This window comes from Nicotiana attenuata, unplaced genomic scaffold, assembly GCF_001879085.1.
Source record: "Nicotiana attenuata strain UT unplaced genomic scaffold, NIATTr2, whole genome shotgun sequence".
NCBI classification, from domain to species: domain Eukaryota; kingdom Viridiplantae; phylum Streptophyta; class Magnoliopsida; order Solanales; family Solanaceae; genus Nicotiana; species Nicotiana attenuata.
The window spans coordinates 292,642-309,541 of NW_017670967.1; the positions used below are offsets into that span (position 1 = coordinate 292,642).

The following is a 16,900-nucleotide window of genomic DNA, read 5'->3' on the forward strand; positions in this document are numbered from 1 at the left end:
CCGTGCACGAACTCAACGACCACCGCGACTGGTATCACCTGAATCTGCACACAAGTTGCAGGGAGTAACGTGAGTACTTGCAACTCAGTAAGTAACAGAAATAAATAAGGAATTGAGAAGCAGTGACGAGCTATACAAATACAATTTATTTTAATAAATTTCAAATAAGGAACAGTAATTCTTTCAAATTTAGTAGCTTAGTCAAATTGGTTTGTGCCCAAGTAAAACAGATAACAAGTCTTCCGGAAATTTGCACAACAATGACAGATAACAGCTAAGTGCAACAAATAATTTAAAGCAAGTATAGTCTCTCATGACCACAGTCACCCATCTCATCTCAACAGCTCAGTCACTCGACTCTCAGCCCTCAGTAATCGTACTCAATAGGTACCTGCGCTAACTGGGGGTGTGCACACTCCGGAGGCGCTCCTTCAGCGAAGGCACTATATCATTGTGGTGTGCATCCCGATCCAACATATAACAGCCATAAGGCTCATTGCGGCATACAACCCGATCCAATATATATACATATATAGCCCTGAGGCTCGCTACGGTGTGCAACCCGATCCATATACACTTATATATCTCAACACTTAGGCCCTATCTCAGCACCAACCTCACAAGTCCCCCCGCGCTCTCAGAAAGCATATAATTTAGCCTAAATAGAGATAATAACATGTATCAATGATGAATAGGAAGGGATGGAGGTGTAATGCGCAAGTAATATCATGAGTGAGAACAAAACAGCAAATAGCAGTTAATCCAGCAAGTACATGACCTCAAGGGTCTCAACAGTGATAACATAAGGCCTAAACATGAATTCTAACATGAAGTGCAGTCAATTTCTATAAAAGCATAGGGAACACGTAGTAAAACAATAGGCTAATCGATTCTACAATCTCACGGGACGGACAAAGTCACTATCCCTACAGTGCATGCCCACATGCCCGTCACCTAGCATGTGTGTCACATCGAAAATAGTCATACGACACAAAATTCGAGGTTTCATACCCTCTGGACCAGATTTACAATTGTTACTTACCTCAATCCGAGCAAAATCCTACAGCGCAGTTCCTTTGCCTCTCGAATCAGCCTCCAAACGTCCCGAATCTAGCCACAAACAATACAATACGATCAATATAGGCTAAAGGAATCACTTTCACAAGAAATCACCAAATTATAGCCAATATCCGATATCGGCTCAAACCGGCCACCCCGGGCCCACGTCTCGAAACCCAACAAAAGTCACAAAATCCTAAAGTCAATTCACTCACTAGTCTAACAATACTAAATTCATCAAAATCCGACATCATTTTCCCCTCCAAAGAGCCAAAATGCACTTTCCAATTCTCAAGCCCTAATCTGCCAAATTTCACGTCAAAAACTCACCAACTAGGTTGAAAATCAGTGGGGAAACACCATTATTGAAAATAAATAAGCACAAGGCCTTACCTCAGTAATCCCTTCAAAACCCTCTTCAAAATCCTCGAAAATCCGAGTTCCAAAATGTGAAAATGTGAAAAATCTCAAAGTCCCGCTTTTATATGTTTCCGCTCAGCTATATCGCACATGCGTTCCCTATGTCTCTTCTGTGATGCCACACCTGCGGAAAACCCATCGCAGGTGCCCATTTCACTTAAAAATCCTTACCTCTCTCCTGCGGCCTCAAGACCGCATCTGCGCTTCCGCATGTGCGAAAACCATCTCGCTTTTGCGGTCCGAACTCGCACCTGCGCCCTTGGGTCCGCTTCTGCGAACACCGCAGGTGCGGGAACGCCATCGCACCTACGTCCTTTGCCCAGATCACCCTTGGCTTCTTCTGTGGCTCCTTCTCCGCTTCTGCGGGCTCGCACCTGCGGTTTCCACTCCGCAGGTACGATTATGACAGCTGAGTTCAACTTCCGCAGCCTACCACTTTCCAAACTTGTTCCGTAAGTCACTCGAAATTAACCCGAGGCCCTCCAGACCTCAACCAAACATACCAACACGTCTCATATTATCATACGAACTTAGTCGGACCTTCGAGTCACTCAAAATAACATCCAAACAACAAATTAACTCCGGATTCAAGCCTAAGAACTTCTAAACTTCTGAATTCCACAAACGATGACGAATCTACCAAACCACGTCCGAATGACCTCAAATTTAGCACACACATCAGAAATGACACCAAGAACCTACTTTAACTTCCGACCCCGATATCAAAATTTCAACTGCCGGGCAAAATCGCAAAAATTCTAACTTCCGTCAATTCAAGCCTTATTCTACTACGGACCTCTAAGTCACATTTCGAATGCGCTCCTAAATCCAAAATCACCTGATAGAGCTAACGGGACCATAAAGTTCAAATCCAAAGTTGTTTACACATAAGTCCGCATCCGGTCAACTTTTCCAACTTAAGCTTCCAACTAGGAGACTAATTATCTCAATTCACTCCAAAACCACTCCGGACCCAAACCAACTGACCGGGTAAGTAGAGGTACAACTGTAGAACACAAAAGAAGTAGAAAAAAGGGGAACAGGGCTATTGCTCTTGAAACGACAGGCCGGATCGTTACATATATATATATATGCATTTTCACATTCGTTGAAGCAAGCTATATATTCAGCGTAACCTTTACAACAGCTTCTTTAGACATTTCTGCGTTACTTTTTTCTTGTTCATGAGCCTTCTAGACATGCACAGATGATGATAGCATAACCATGCACACAAGAAATACTGCAACAAGCTTCTTTGATGATTCCATTTTTTAGAATTTGTTTTGAATTATTTTGGCGTTTCGCTTCTCGCTTTTTTCTTGATATTACTTTTTTTTGATGTGTTTGTTGCTTTATGTTTCTTATTTGGGAAGATTTGGTTACGCTATTGATTCTGCTCTTTATAGGTATTTTTGGAAACTTTTTTTGTTGGAGATTTGCCTTAAAAGTTGGATGATTTCCAGTTTTGTAGGATTTTTCTTGGTTGTGCTTGTGTTAAATTAAGGTTAATTTACTAACTGAAAATACGATACCATGAGATCCATTCTTCCACATACTTTCTCTTTGGCTAATGTAATCATCAAAACTCCATGCCGGAGTCATATACAAATAAGTCAATATCGGGTTAATCATTTCAACTTGAGCTTGCAATCTTGAGACTAAGTGTCTCAATTCATTCTGAAATCCCTCCGGACCCAAACCGACTAGCCCGGCAAGTGATATAACAATTGTAAAGCATAAAAGGAGCATTAAATGGGGGAACGAGGCCACAACTCTTAAAATGACCGATCTTTTCATTACAAGAAGATTAAAAAGATATGAAATAAAATTTAGAAATTTGTTGCGGTTGACTTGAAAAAGCAAAAATATTGTTAATTCATGAAAATTACAAGTACAGTGGCAAAGAAATGAATGAATGAATTAATTAATTAGTAGAAATGAAAAGCCACTATTTTATTATTTTTTCCATAAATATTTGCTATTTTTGCATCTTTTGGTCCATCTTCAAGGCTTCAAATTCTTCAATTGCTCGAATTTCTCTGAGAAAATTATACAGAATAACGTATTAGAAAACGGAAGAATAATCAACAACTATATATTTGAATTAAAGAAAAAAAGTGAAGATTGTAGAAAGGACCGTACAATTAGGAAAAATTGGGTTTAATTTAGACGTTCTATGGGGTGAAAATAAAAAAGTACATTTATACAATCATGCATTTATAAGGTAATTAGTTAAATTTTATGAAAAACATTAATGTGATAACATGGTAAAAATCATTTTTAGTTTTATATATGAATATTATAAAAGATAGATTTATACAATCTAGATATTTATAAAGTAATTACTATATATAAATTTCTACGATAAACATTAATATCTATAATCGAATAAAAATGGTAACTAACATGTTATAACTATTGATTTACTATAACAGTAGCGTAAAATTTCTTTTAACGTTCAAACATATAACTCATTTAGTAAAAATCATAACCAACATGTCGATAGTCCAACAATATATTTAGCCTTTTTCGATCATTTTTTGTAGCGATCTACTTAGCACGTATTAAAGTTACATTGTTAGTGTACATACCTTTTAGCAACTTGGCATTGCAGTCGCTGTCACACTTCATCTCACAATGAGTGTATCCAAGACCTTGATCAATACATTCCTTTTCACATTCGTTGAAGCAAATTGTATATTCAGCGGTAACCCTCGCAACAGATTCTTTAAACATTTCTGCGTTACTTTTTTCTTGTTCATGAGCCTTTGAAACATGCACAGAAGATAACATAACCATGCACACAAGAAACACTGCAACAAGCTTCTTTGATGATTCCATTTTTAAGAATTTGTTTTGAATTATTTTGGCGTTTCGCTTCTCGGTTTTTTCTTGTTATTACTTTTTTGATGTGCTTGTTGCTTTGTGTTTCTTTTTTTGGGACGATTTAGTTATGCTATTGATTCTTCTATTTATAGGTATTTTTGGAAAAATTTAGTTGGAGAATTTTCCTTAAAAGTTGGATGATTTCCAGTTTTTTAGGATTTTTCTTGGTTGTGCTGGTGTTAAATTAAAATTAATTTACTAACTAAAATAGGACGCCATGAGATCCATTCTCCGGCTGAAATCAAGAAATGAATTTTCACCTCTAAAAAAAGTAATGTAAGTACATAATTTTATTATTACCAACAAGTTCATTGCTCAACTATCTCACCAATGACAATGGTTTATATCAATATTTAAAACCCAGCATATGCACTCTTCATACCTTTTCCCAAGTTTTAAACTAATGCCAAGATCATTTAAAATATTCATGTGGCTTTTTCTAACATGATCATCTCAAAACATGACTCTAATGCAATCCACACTATCACTCACTCTTTGTGCCAACTCAAAAATCAAGGTCTCTGCCAATCCTTTACAAATCATGTGCCTTCACCAACCAACCACAGAGAAACTGGTCCACACGCTCAAATATATGTTCAAGTACATTTTAAGGTGTCACGAGCCAAAATCCAACTAGTCGTGATAGCACCTAACCTAACCCGCTAGGTAAGCCAAAATAACGATATCCAATTTAAATGAAATTAATAATATAAATAAATATGGTAGTACAAATCATGACCTTCTAAGATTTTTTAATTTACAAAAGCTGATATTTAATAAAGTACATCATTTGTTAAAATATACATAAATAGACCATTCAAAAGTTTAAAGCTACCATGAACAAGAGATAGTGATAAACCGGAATGCAGATACATAAAATAAAGTCGAATCCGAGTAAAGAAAGCTTACCCCAAACCAACACATGACGAACCCCTCCAAAATCGCCCAAATCTAAAGTCTACAACTCAAAATATGATAAAATTGGCCTAACCCACGAATAAATATTTCTGCCCCGAAAATCCTCCTATTGCAGTAAGCAGGTCACTTCTACGGCGCCCGCTTCTGTGGCCAATAATCTGGTACCTGAGCCAATGTCGCTTCTACGACAGAAAATGCGCTTCTACGCTACATTTTCCGCAGGTGCGATCCCCATCCTTCCAACAAAACTCCGCACCTACGCTTGCCTGGCCACTTCTGTGGCACCGCATCTACGACTCTTCATCCGCATGTGCGATGTTATTAGTAACCAGCCTCTTGAGCAATACATCAAGTTTCCAAAATGATCCGCGACTCATCCGCAACACATCCCGGACCCAGTCCAAACTTACCAATAAGTTTCATAACATAACACGGACCTGCTCGAGGCCTCAAATAAAGTCAAACAACATCAAAACTATGAATCGCGCCTCAAATAAAACTTAAAGAACTTATGAACATTCAACTTCAAAAACTCATGCCGAATCATATCAAATCAATCTGGAATAACCCTTTTGCATGCAAGTCTCAAATGACATAACGAAGCTATTCCAACTCTAGGGATTGCAATCCAAGCCCGATATCCAACAAGTCAACTCCCTGTCAAACCTCTTAACCTTCCAAGCCTTCAAATTTTCAATTCTCGCCAAAATGTATCCAATCAACCTACGGACCTCCAAATCCAAATTCGAACATACGCCTAAGTACAAAATAACCATACGAAGCTACTAAAATCATCAAAACAACATTGCAGAGTCCTTTACACAAAAGCAAAACTCCGGTCAACTTTTTTCACTTAGCTTCTAAAACAGTAATTATTCTTCCAAATCAATCCTGAATCATCCGGAAGTTTAACGATGTCACGACCCTAAACTCGGACCCGGTCGTGATGGCGCCTCTTGTGAAGACAAGGCCATCCGACACATTCCCATTCCAATCTTAAGCATTAAAATAATAAGTATTAAGTAGTAAACATGATAAAATCTCAAAAATAAGCAGTTAACAGTATAATTTACGGAAAAACAAACCCAATACAGCCCGATACCGGGGTGTCAGTAGTCATGAGCATCTACTAAGGTCCAAATACAACTAGAGTCAAAAATGTACTAAATACAGTCTAATGAAATCAAGAGGGAGAAAAGTAGTGCTGCGAACGTCGGCCAACTACCTTGCTAAACTCCGATGACTCTGCCTCTAAGCAACCAATACCAGCTACCAGGTTCAGAGATACCTAAATATACACACAAGGTGCAGGGAGTAAAGTGAGTACTTCCAACTCAGTGAGTAATAAAAACAAATGAAGACTGAGTGATAGGAAATCATAAAGAGTACATCAACATGCTGTATAGAAGCAGTACAAAACCAGTAAGAAAGCAATGAAGCTGTGAAATCTCTTAAGCACCTTAGCTCAGTTTAAACTTGTTCAAAAATGGCTTTTCAACAGTTAAGCAATTGAATGCAAGCAGTTAGAACATATAAGCATAGAAGATCCGCCCCTCCGGTATAATTACACAATCAAACAGGTACATGACAGGTAATAAGAAAGATAAGCACATAAAGGTTCGCCCCTCGGGCACAATGTCAACAAATCCGCCCCTCGGGCAATATCTCAGAACAATACCAGCCCCTCGGGCTATATCTCAGAACCATACCAGCCCCTCGGGCTATACCTCACATCACAATGGGTACTCGCGCTCATTAGGGGTGTACAGACTGCTGGAGGGACCCCTTACGGCCAAAGCGCAACATCAAGCCATCTCGTGGCATCATAAACATGCTCTCGACCTCATATCAATATCAAGCCACCTCGTGGCGCACAACCTCAGGCCCTCGGCCTCATTATCATAATCAATATATCACTGCTGCGGCGTGCAGCCCAACCCAAAAGTATCCTCACAATACAGGCCCTCGGCCTTACTCAGTTAGAATCTCATAAGCCCTTCGGGCATCAGTAAAATATGAAGCTCGGCTCAAATATCTTTGAAAATATCAATTAATGTGTTTAAAACAGAATAACATAGCTGAGTTTTGAAAATATTGAAAGATCTGGCATGACTGAGCACAAGTATGAAATCAAACAGTGAGGAAAATATCATTAACAATCCCCTAAGGGTTCAAACAGTTGGCACAAATCCCAAATATGGCTTTTAGCCCAAAGTATAATAATATCAAACAATTAGCTGCCAATTATACACAAAAATAGTCATTCGGGATGGACTATGTCACAATTCCCAATGGTGAACGACCCCACGCTCATCATCTAGCGTGTGTTTCACCTCAATATAGCACGACGCTGTGCAATCCGGTGTTTCATACCCTCAGAACAACATTAAAAATCATTACTCATCTCGAACTAGCCCGAAAAGCTACTCTTCAACACGCTTGCCTCTCGACACAACTACCCAGTGCTCGAAATCTACCAAGTTCAGATTTTTATAATCAAATTATGCTAAACGAATGAATTCCAATTGAAAAATATCAATTTTAAGCACAAAATCCAAAATCAGTCAAAACCCGACCCCCGGGCTCGCGTCCCGGAACTGGACAAACTTTATACCAAAATGTTCTTCATCTTCTCACGAGTCCGTACACATAAAGAACTCGAAAATCGGAGTTCGTTTGACCCCTCAAGTCATCCCTAGAAGGTCTCATAATCTCAAACCCTAACACCACCTTTTTCTACTGATTTTCATGTCTAAATCCATGTAAGATCACATATTTAACTCAAAAATAGGAAGAAATCACTTATCTAGTGTTGCTTGGTGAAAATCTCTCCTTGAGCTCTCCAAAATCGTCTAAACTAAATGAAAGAAATGGGCTAAAACTCGTGTTTAAAACAATCTGCCCAGGCTTCTTCGAGTTGTACCTTGTGTTGTGCAGGTTGTACATCCTAGTACCATTTTCATCTGTTGTACACCTTATGTTAAAACGCCCATATCTCCTTGTGGAAATATCCAAATGACAAACGGTTTGAATATTTAGAAACTAGACTCGAAGATATTTCATTTGATTGGTTGTAAATCATATAATACTTTATATATTTCGAGATATGAGCTTCTAAAGTTGGCTCCATGCATCAGAAAATTCTATCAAAATTGCTCCACTAGCCATCTTCAAGCGATCATAACTTTCTGATAAAATGTCCAAATCATGAATGGTTTAACATTCTGGAAACTAGAATGCAAGGGATAAAACTTTCATGTTTTTCAAATTTTCTGATTCCTTATAGATTGCAAGATATGAGCTTCCAAACTCGACTCCTCGCATCAGAAATTTTCTGGTGAACAACTTCTGCAACAGAATTTTAGCAGCTTTCTTTGTCCGAAATCCATCTCGTTAACCTTCCGAAATCCACCCGAGGCCCTAGGGACCTTAAACAATTATACCAACATGTCCGATAATATGATACGAACTCGCTCGAGGCCTCAAATCACATCTAACAACATCGAAATCATGAATCGCGCATCGAATCGAATTATGAGTTTTCAAATCATCCAACTTCTATATTTTGCGCCGAAACATACAAAATCAATCTGGAATGACTTTAAATTTTGCACACAAGTCACATTCAACATTACGGACCTATTCAAACTTCCGGAATCGGAATCCGACCCCGATATCAAAAAGTCAACTCTCGGTCAAACTTCTCAAAAACCTTCAAATTTCTAACTTTAGCCAAATCACTCCAAAATGACCCACTGACCTCTGAATTCCCTTTCGATCGCGCTCCCAACACCAGAATCACCATATGGAGCTATTCCCAGACTTGGAATCCCAAACGGACATCGATAACACTGATATGCACTTCAACCCAAACTTATGAATTTCTTTAGAAAATGCCAACTTCCACAATAGGTGCTGAAACATTCCCGGGTCTTCCAAATCCCGATCCGAACATATGCCCAAGTCCAAAATCATCGTACGAACCTGCTGGAACCTTCGAATCCTGATTCCGAGGTCGTTTACTCAAAAATTCAATCTTATTCAATTATTTCAACTTAAAGCTTCTGAAATGAGAATTCTTTCTCCAAATCAACTTCGAATTTCCCGGAATTCAATTCCAACCAAGTGTACAAGTCATAATACCTGAAGTGAAGCTGCTCACGGCCTCAAACTGTTGAACGACGCGTTAGAGCTCAAAATGACCTGTCGGATCGTTACAAACGACCCGACCGATCATTTTGATATTTAAAGACTTGTTCCCCCATTTACCACTCATTTTATGCTTAATAGTTGATATGTGACTTCCCAGGGTTGTTGGCTCGTGTTCGGAGAGGTTACGGAATGAGCTGAGACAAAGGTCTTAAGGTTAGAAGCTTAAGTTGAAAAACTTGACTGGATGTTAACTTATGTGTCTACGACTTCGAAATGAAGTTTTGATGGTTCCGTTAGCTTTGTTGGATGATTTTGGACTTAGAAGCGTGTTCGGGTAGTGATTTGGAGGTCCGTAGTTGATTTAGGCTTGAAATGGCAAAAGTTGGAAATTTAGAAGTTTGACCGAGAGTGGACTTTATGGTTATTGTGCTTGGATAGGGGTTCCGAGAGTCATAGTATGTCCGTGGTGTCATTTGTGAGTTGTGTGAAACACTTGATGTCCATCAGACGTAATTTGATTGGTTTTGACATGGAATGTAGACGTTAGAAGTTCAAAAGTTCATTAGGCTTGAATCGATGCGCGATTCATGGTTTTAGTGTAGTCTGATGTTATTTGAAGGCTAGACTAAGTTTGTATTGTGTTTTAGGACTTTTTGGTGTGTTTGGTTGAGGTTCTAGGTGCCTCGAGTGGATTTCGGATGGTTAACGGATAAATTTCGGACTTGAAGTTTGGCTGAAATTTTCTGGTGTCTCTAATTTGGTTTCCTTATATGCAATCGCACGGACTGGTCCGCGATCGCGTAGGCTTAATTGGGCAGTGGAGAAAGAGTGCATCGTGAATGTGTAGGCTTGTCTACGTTCGCGAAGAGGATATGAGGTAAGAGCTGAGTCATGCGTTTGTTCTTCGCGATAACATGAAGAGGGTCGCAATCGCATAGGTCTGAAGGAGGCAGTGGTTCGTGTTCGTAGGTGTAGTGTGGAATTCACGTAATGTTAAATTTTATGGTCAGCGGAGTTGTGCTTCGCGGTCGTGAGGAATTTTCCGCAATTGCGATGAAGGGTCGTCTAGGCATAAATTAAATATTTCAAAACGATAGTTTGAGTTCATATCACAAATTTGATTTTGGGAGCTCGATTGGAGGCGCGATTCTTGGAGAGATTTTCAAGGGAACGATTAGGGTGAGTGATTTTTACTTATTTTAGTTAAATTCCATGTTTATATCTTTGCTTTCATCATTTACTAGTGATTTGGGTTGGAAATTGGGGAAAATGGAGGAAAGTCCCTAGGCCGAATTTTGGGAATTTGATCGAGATTTTGGTATCGGATTTGAGTAATTCCGGTATGGGTGGATTCGTGGTTGAATGGCTGTTTGTATTTTGGAACTTTACCGGATTTTGAGAGCGGGCCTGGGGTTGACTTTTGAGTTGACTTTTTCACTTTTGATTAAGAACTTATTATTTTCTTATTGAACTGATTCTATTAGCTCGTGTTGATTGTATCGAACTGTTTGTGGCTACATTCGAGGGATTTGGAGGCTGTTTCGCCAGGAAAGGGCTTGTCAAAGTAGGGATTTACATAGTTTGAGGTAAGTAACACTTCTAAACTTGGTTCTAAGGGTATGAAACCCCGAGTTTCGTGTTATCTGATTGGTGTTGAGGTGACGCATGTGTTAGGTGACTAGCATGTTGGCGTGCACCGTAAGAATTGTGACTTGGTCGATTCCATGGAACTGAATAGCTTATTAATCTTGTTGTTACCCGTATTCTCACCATGTGTTAGAGTTATTGAGCTGTCAATCATGTTTGAAACCTTGCTTAGGCAACGTGTTGGTACTGTTGGGACCCACATATGTCGTATCACATGTTAATTATTTGCTTAATTTGTAAATTTGTACTCATTCACAGTCATTATTTGCATAATATGTCTCAGTCTCTATTGTCCATTTGATACATCATATCATCATTGTTTGGGCCAGTTATCATGATTCTAGTGAGCTTGAGAGACTTGAGAGATTATTGACTAAATGAGGCTGTGGGTCTAATATAAGTGGTATTCATGGGATCGGGCTGCACACCATAGCAGGTTTAATTGACTCATGCCAAGATTTGGCTAATTATGGTGCTTGGGATGGATTGACCCCTCCGAAATCTGCACATCCACGGTGGGCGCAATGCTAGCAGTTATTTACATTTGGGCTGGATCTGCTCTAGTTACTTACATTCTGGGATGGATCATCCCTGGTTTATTTGCATTTGGGTTGGATGTGCCCTGGGCTGCACCTGCCATGTTCTGTGTTGAATTTTATTGCAAAAGTTGAAAGCATGTCTAAATTCTTATACCTCTACTCGTAGATTATAAATTTCTGATATATCACTATTGTATTTGTTGTAAGCTTCTGTATTGTTGATGGTCGTCAAAAATGCATATATTTACCCATTGTTATCTCATATTCTAGTACTTTTAATCGTCATTTGAGTGTTAAATATATTACATTATGCTTAATATTATATTTTAATTATGTAGGAATAAAGCGGTATGAAGATGAAGAGATTTGGAGCAAAATTGAATAAAACGCGGAAGAAAAAGAAAGAAAATTAATTGAATAAAAAAGGGGGGACACCCTTTGGTTTTTGTCCCCCCAATTTGAAGACAAGAACAAAGGATATAATTGAAACACAAATGAAGTCAAACACGTACCTGGGAAAGACAATTGAAGCGAGCAGACGGCGAACTCACTGTTTTCAGCGCCAGGTCCAGCGCTACGCGCTGGCCTGGACGCTGGGAGGCGGGGGTTTTCCTATTTCGTCCGGGACAAGGTTGTTTTGGCTTTACACGGTTCTAAATTGTATACAAGGAGTCCTAAACCTAATTTGGAGGGGAGCTAACATACTTTGAAGGGGAATTCACGTGGAGGAACATACACCACGCTTGGAGGAGGCTTCAACTAGTTTTTCTTCTCTTCTCTTCTTTTAGTTTCATAGTTTATTTGTTATAGAGTTGTTGGGTGCTACATGAACGTTGTAGTTTGAAGCTTGAATTGTTCTTATTATTTTATCATATTGGTTTATTTATTCAATCTTGCGCTTGATTATTTGATTGATTGATCACCAATTGAATACTATCTACAAATCTAGGATTGAACTCGGGAGAGGGAATTCTAGATTGCATATAAGATTGAGTAGAGCAAGATCTTAACTCTTAGGGGGAGCGGATTTGCGATTAGGATATGAATATACCTAATCGCCTTGCTTGCTTATTAAACGGGAATTATAAATGCGTTCTTGTTAATCCTAATTCCATAGGAATATAGGCATTAGGTTAGCTTGAATAGGCGAGTTGTACTTCGGGAGAAGGCTACGAGCAATATTAACCATGTCAACCAATAAACCAGATAAATTAATTGGACGATTTAGGTGGAAAACTCAACGGGATTGTTACCTAACCCATAGCTCTAGAATATTCATTCACATTGAATTCGTCCCTAATATTGCCGACTTATTTTCTTTAGTTTCTTAGGCTGCTACTCTAAATTAGCCGTAGTTAATAATCATTAGAAATTTGCTTGAATAGATTAATTGTTGGGTTTAATTTAGTTGATAGTTAATCACAAGTCCCTGTGGGCACGATATCTGGACTTACAATCCTATATTACTTGTCGATCACGTATACTTGCGTGTGCGTTTGGGACCAACAATTGTTAATACTGCATATCGACTGTATTACTCAAACTCGTCACTACTTTCAGTCCAAAGGTTAGATTTGTTACTTATTGAGTTGGTTGTACACATGCTACACCCTGCACCTTATATGCAAATCCAGGTATTTCCGGTCACAACGGCTGCTGGTTTGTAGAGTTCAGACCCTCGGGAATCATCGAGGTAGCTGCTTGGCCTCCTCAGACCTTGACTCTCCTCCATATTTATGTTTATTCATTTAGTTTTACTTTCTAGACAGTGTACCAGACTATGTCATTATGTAGAACTCATGTACTCAGTGATACCCCAGTTTTGGGAAGAATTTATGTATTGAGTTATGATATTCCATCCTTTTTATGAGATTTTCCTTTAATTAAAATGTATTAGTATCTTTTAAAGGTTAAAAGTGTTGGAAATGTCCAAGTAGTCAGGTTGCCTAGTACAACCACACGACATAAAACCACACACGTGTGGCCTAAACAACAACTCTAGCCACAGAACTGCCAGAACCAAATCCAGTACCAGCAATTAGCCTCATATCCATTAAAACCCTGTTAAGACCTTCATAACACTAACAATGATGCAAGAACATGGAGACCTTATAACTGTTAATCCAAATCAACAAATCACCTTTAAAACCACCGGGACGCAGACCTCGCAAGCTAAAGCCCAATAGGCACATCACGAAGATGACTAAATATGAAAGGAGAAACACCTAAGAGAAATTTCAACCAAGCCCGATAGGCATAACTCCCTATTAGTACAATTCTAAGAATCAACTCCACAATGATGAATCAAAAATATATGAACAAAAGACAAGGATCTCATCCTGATGTAACTTCTACCGCGACACGCAGCCCGGTTCAAACACATCAAATCACATGATTCTGAGAGGGTCTCGCCCTCAACTCTTAATTACAAGAAGAATACACATCATACCAGTTGAAACCTTCCACTAATTCGATTCCCCCAACAATATCACAACACAAAGTCAACTCTTACACCGGTAGAGCATCTAAATCACAAGTCGTAACCCACCACCCAAAATTCACAACAAACTACCGAAATGAGGAACAGAGATTAACCCTTAGTCTCATAACTCTCGATAATGAATAAAAACAAATGATAGAAACAGGCTACCACTATAGAATCTCCCAACAGAGGTAAACATATAAACATAGTACTAAATCATGAAACTCACCCGAAGGTGAAGCAAAAATAGGAGGACTCACCCTAATAAGCAGAACCGAAACAAAATACGAATGGTACTCCTATATAACAAATCGAAACCATACCTGTTCGACATCATCTGGTGCAGCTGCCTCAGACCTACAATAGGAATCAAATAATGGGTCGGGCCTCCCCCTCTTGGGCGCCCTTTACTCGCGTGATCTGTACCCCAAGCTACTGGTGCAGGGATATCAGCAGCTGGAATCAAACTCATAACCTAAATGCCCCATGGTGACACACCTCTCCGGAGTCTGGGACAATCTCTCACTATGTGGCTGGCACCTCCACAATTGAAGCAATCTCTCTGCTGACATGGATGTGGAAACGATGCGGTATAAGACCCATGAGTAACTGAAATACCATGCGAAGCCTTAAGTGCAAACTGAACTGGCTAACCCACAAAATCTCTACCATGTCGTACCCTTCCTCTCAAGTAAAGACCAGTAGATCTTTAGAGTTTGCAAGGCCTCTTAGCCTCCCTTTCCTCTCTCTCCTGACTGACTCATGTCCGAGCCTCTCAATGAACCTACAGACTTGCTCTCTAACTGTAGCGACCAAAGCAGGTGCATGTGTTGAGAAATCACCGAATCTAATGGCATACTCGAATAGTGACTTAGTTCACCGGCATAGCTGCTCAAACTCCACATGCTATGCATCCCAAAAGGACTGAGGAACAAACTCTCTTAGGAATATCTCTGAAAACTGAGCACATGAAAGTGAAGCTGCATCGGCCGAGCTACCAACTCATATGCTCGCAACCACTAATATGCCGCTCCCTTAGGTTGGAACGTAGTAAAAACAGCCACACTCATCTCCACAATACCCATAGTGTGTAGAATGTGGTGGCACTCCTCTAAAAAACCCTATGCACCCTCTGTGCCAAACCACTGAAAGTAGGAGGGTCATACATCTTAAACCTTGCAAGTTTAAGTTGTTCTTTCTCAGATGTTTCTGCCCTAACCACGGGCTGAATTGGGACCACAGACTATGTTGCCATGACACCTGGAACCTGACCAACATGAGCTCGCTGCTCTGGAGTACGGGCTGTAGGACTCTGAGTCCCTCCCCCAGTTTGTGAAGTAGCTGGTGCAACCGGAATCAACCCCACCTGATCCAATGCACCAAACATGCTCAGGAGCAGTGCTAAATTCTCCTAAAGTCTTGAGGTAACAGCAGGTGCCTCCGGTACCTTTCCCCCAACCGAAGCTACTGGCGGCTCCTCAACTGCTACTCTGGTAGGTGCCCTAGCTGCTGCGCGTGCTCCTCTTTGGCCTCTATCTCTGTCCCAAGCGACACCTGCTTCGGAGGCAACATCATCAGCAACTGCAGCTCGTGTCCTCACCATCTGTGAGAGAATAAAATAATAAAGCCCAAACTGCGAGATCAATAAACTCGCACAATAGGAATAAAACAATTGAAACCGTCCTAATAGATTTGTAGCCTCCCAAGACAAGTACAGACGTCTTAGTACCGATCAGCAAGACTCTACTAAACTCGCTTATGACTCGTAGCACCTATGAACCTAGAGTTGTGATACCAACTTGTCACGATCCAAATTTCCCTCTGTAGGATGTCGTGATTACACCTAGTGTTAGGGACTAGGTAAGCCTAACATTTACTGAAATAACAACCATATTTAACTAACGACTGACAAATATGAAATAGAAATCTTTATACAAATTTACAATCTCGAAACCGATAGTACAAGTCGTAAGCTCTACTGAGTTTGCTAGAAAACCTACAAATACAACTGTTTCGAAATAGAGATAAAATAGATCAAGTAAAATATTGGAAGGCGACTCCAAAGCATGCGAACGCAGCAGCAGGTTTACCTTGAGTATCCACATCAAGATCTGTACAGTTAGCGAGCGATCAACATTATTTGAAGTACCTGGATATGCACAAAAATGTGCAAAAGTGTAGTACGAGAACAGCAGAGCGGTACCCAGTAAGTATCAAGACTAACCTTACTGGAGTAGTGACGACAGACAGTCAAGACACCTGCTGGACTAGATAATCTGGAAAAGTATAGGCGTAGAACTAATAGAGTATGATATCTATACAAAAAAACTACGCATAATGGAAACAATAATGTGATACTTGCAGTAAGAAATAGAAGCAACAAATAGCAGCGGAACACCAAGTAATAGCACAATAGAATAAGTTGAACACAGTTTGCATCAGGTAAAAACAAATAAAGGATGTATTGCGGCCAAACGCACACGCAAGTATACGCGGTCGTCAAGTAATAAAGTGACTAAAAGTCGAATGTCGTAACCCACGAGGACTTGTGATTAACTATTAACTAAATTAGACTATCCTAATTATCTAAACAAAGATTAAACCCAAAAGTAGTGATGCTAATGTAATTAAACTAAAAAAAATAACTAGTGAACTATAAACAGAGGAAGAGAAGATTTTTATATTATCAATGTGATAAAAACGATCTAGGGTTATGGGCTATCTAACATTCCTATTGTATTCTTCAATTGAATTGACTAACTAATTTATCTAGTTTATTGGATAACAGGGTTAATAA

At 39.5% G+C, this 16,900-nt stretch overlaps 1 long non-coding RNA gene across 1 annotated transcript; it reads right to left on the bottom strand.

Moving 5' to 3' along the window:
* Window positions 1-3,254: 3,254 nt before the first annotated feature.
* Window positions 3,255-4,434, bottom strand: LOC109244897. Its single transcript, XR_002070745.1, has 2 exons — window positions 4,071-4,434; window positions 3,255-3,518 (listed from the first exon to the last, which is right to left on the bottom strand). It is a non-coding gene; the product is annotated as an uncharacterized LOC109244897 (long non-coding RNA).
* Between the last annotated feature and the right edge of the window lie 12,466 nt (window positions 4,435-16,900).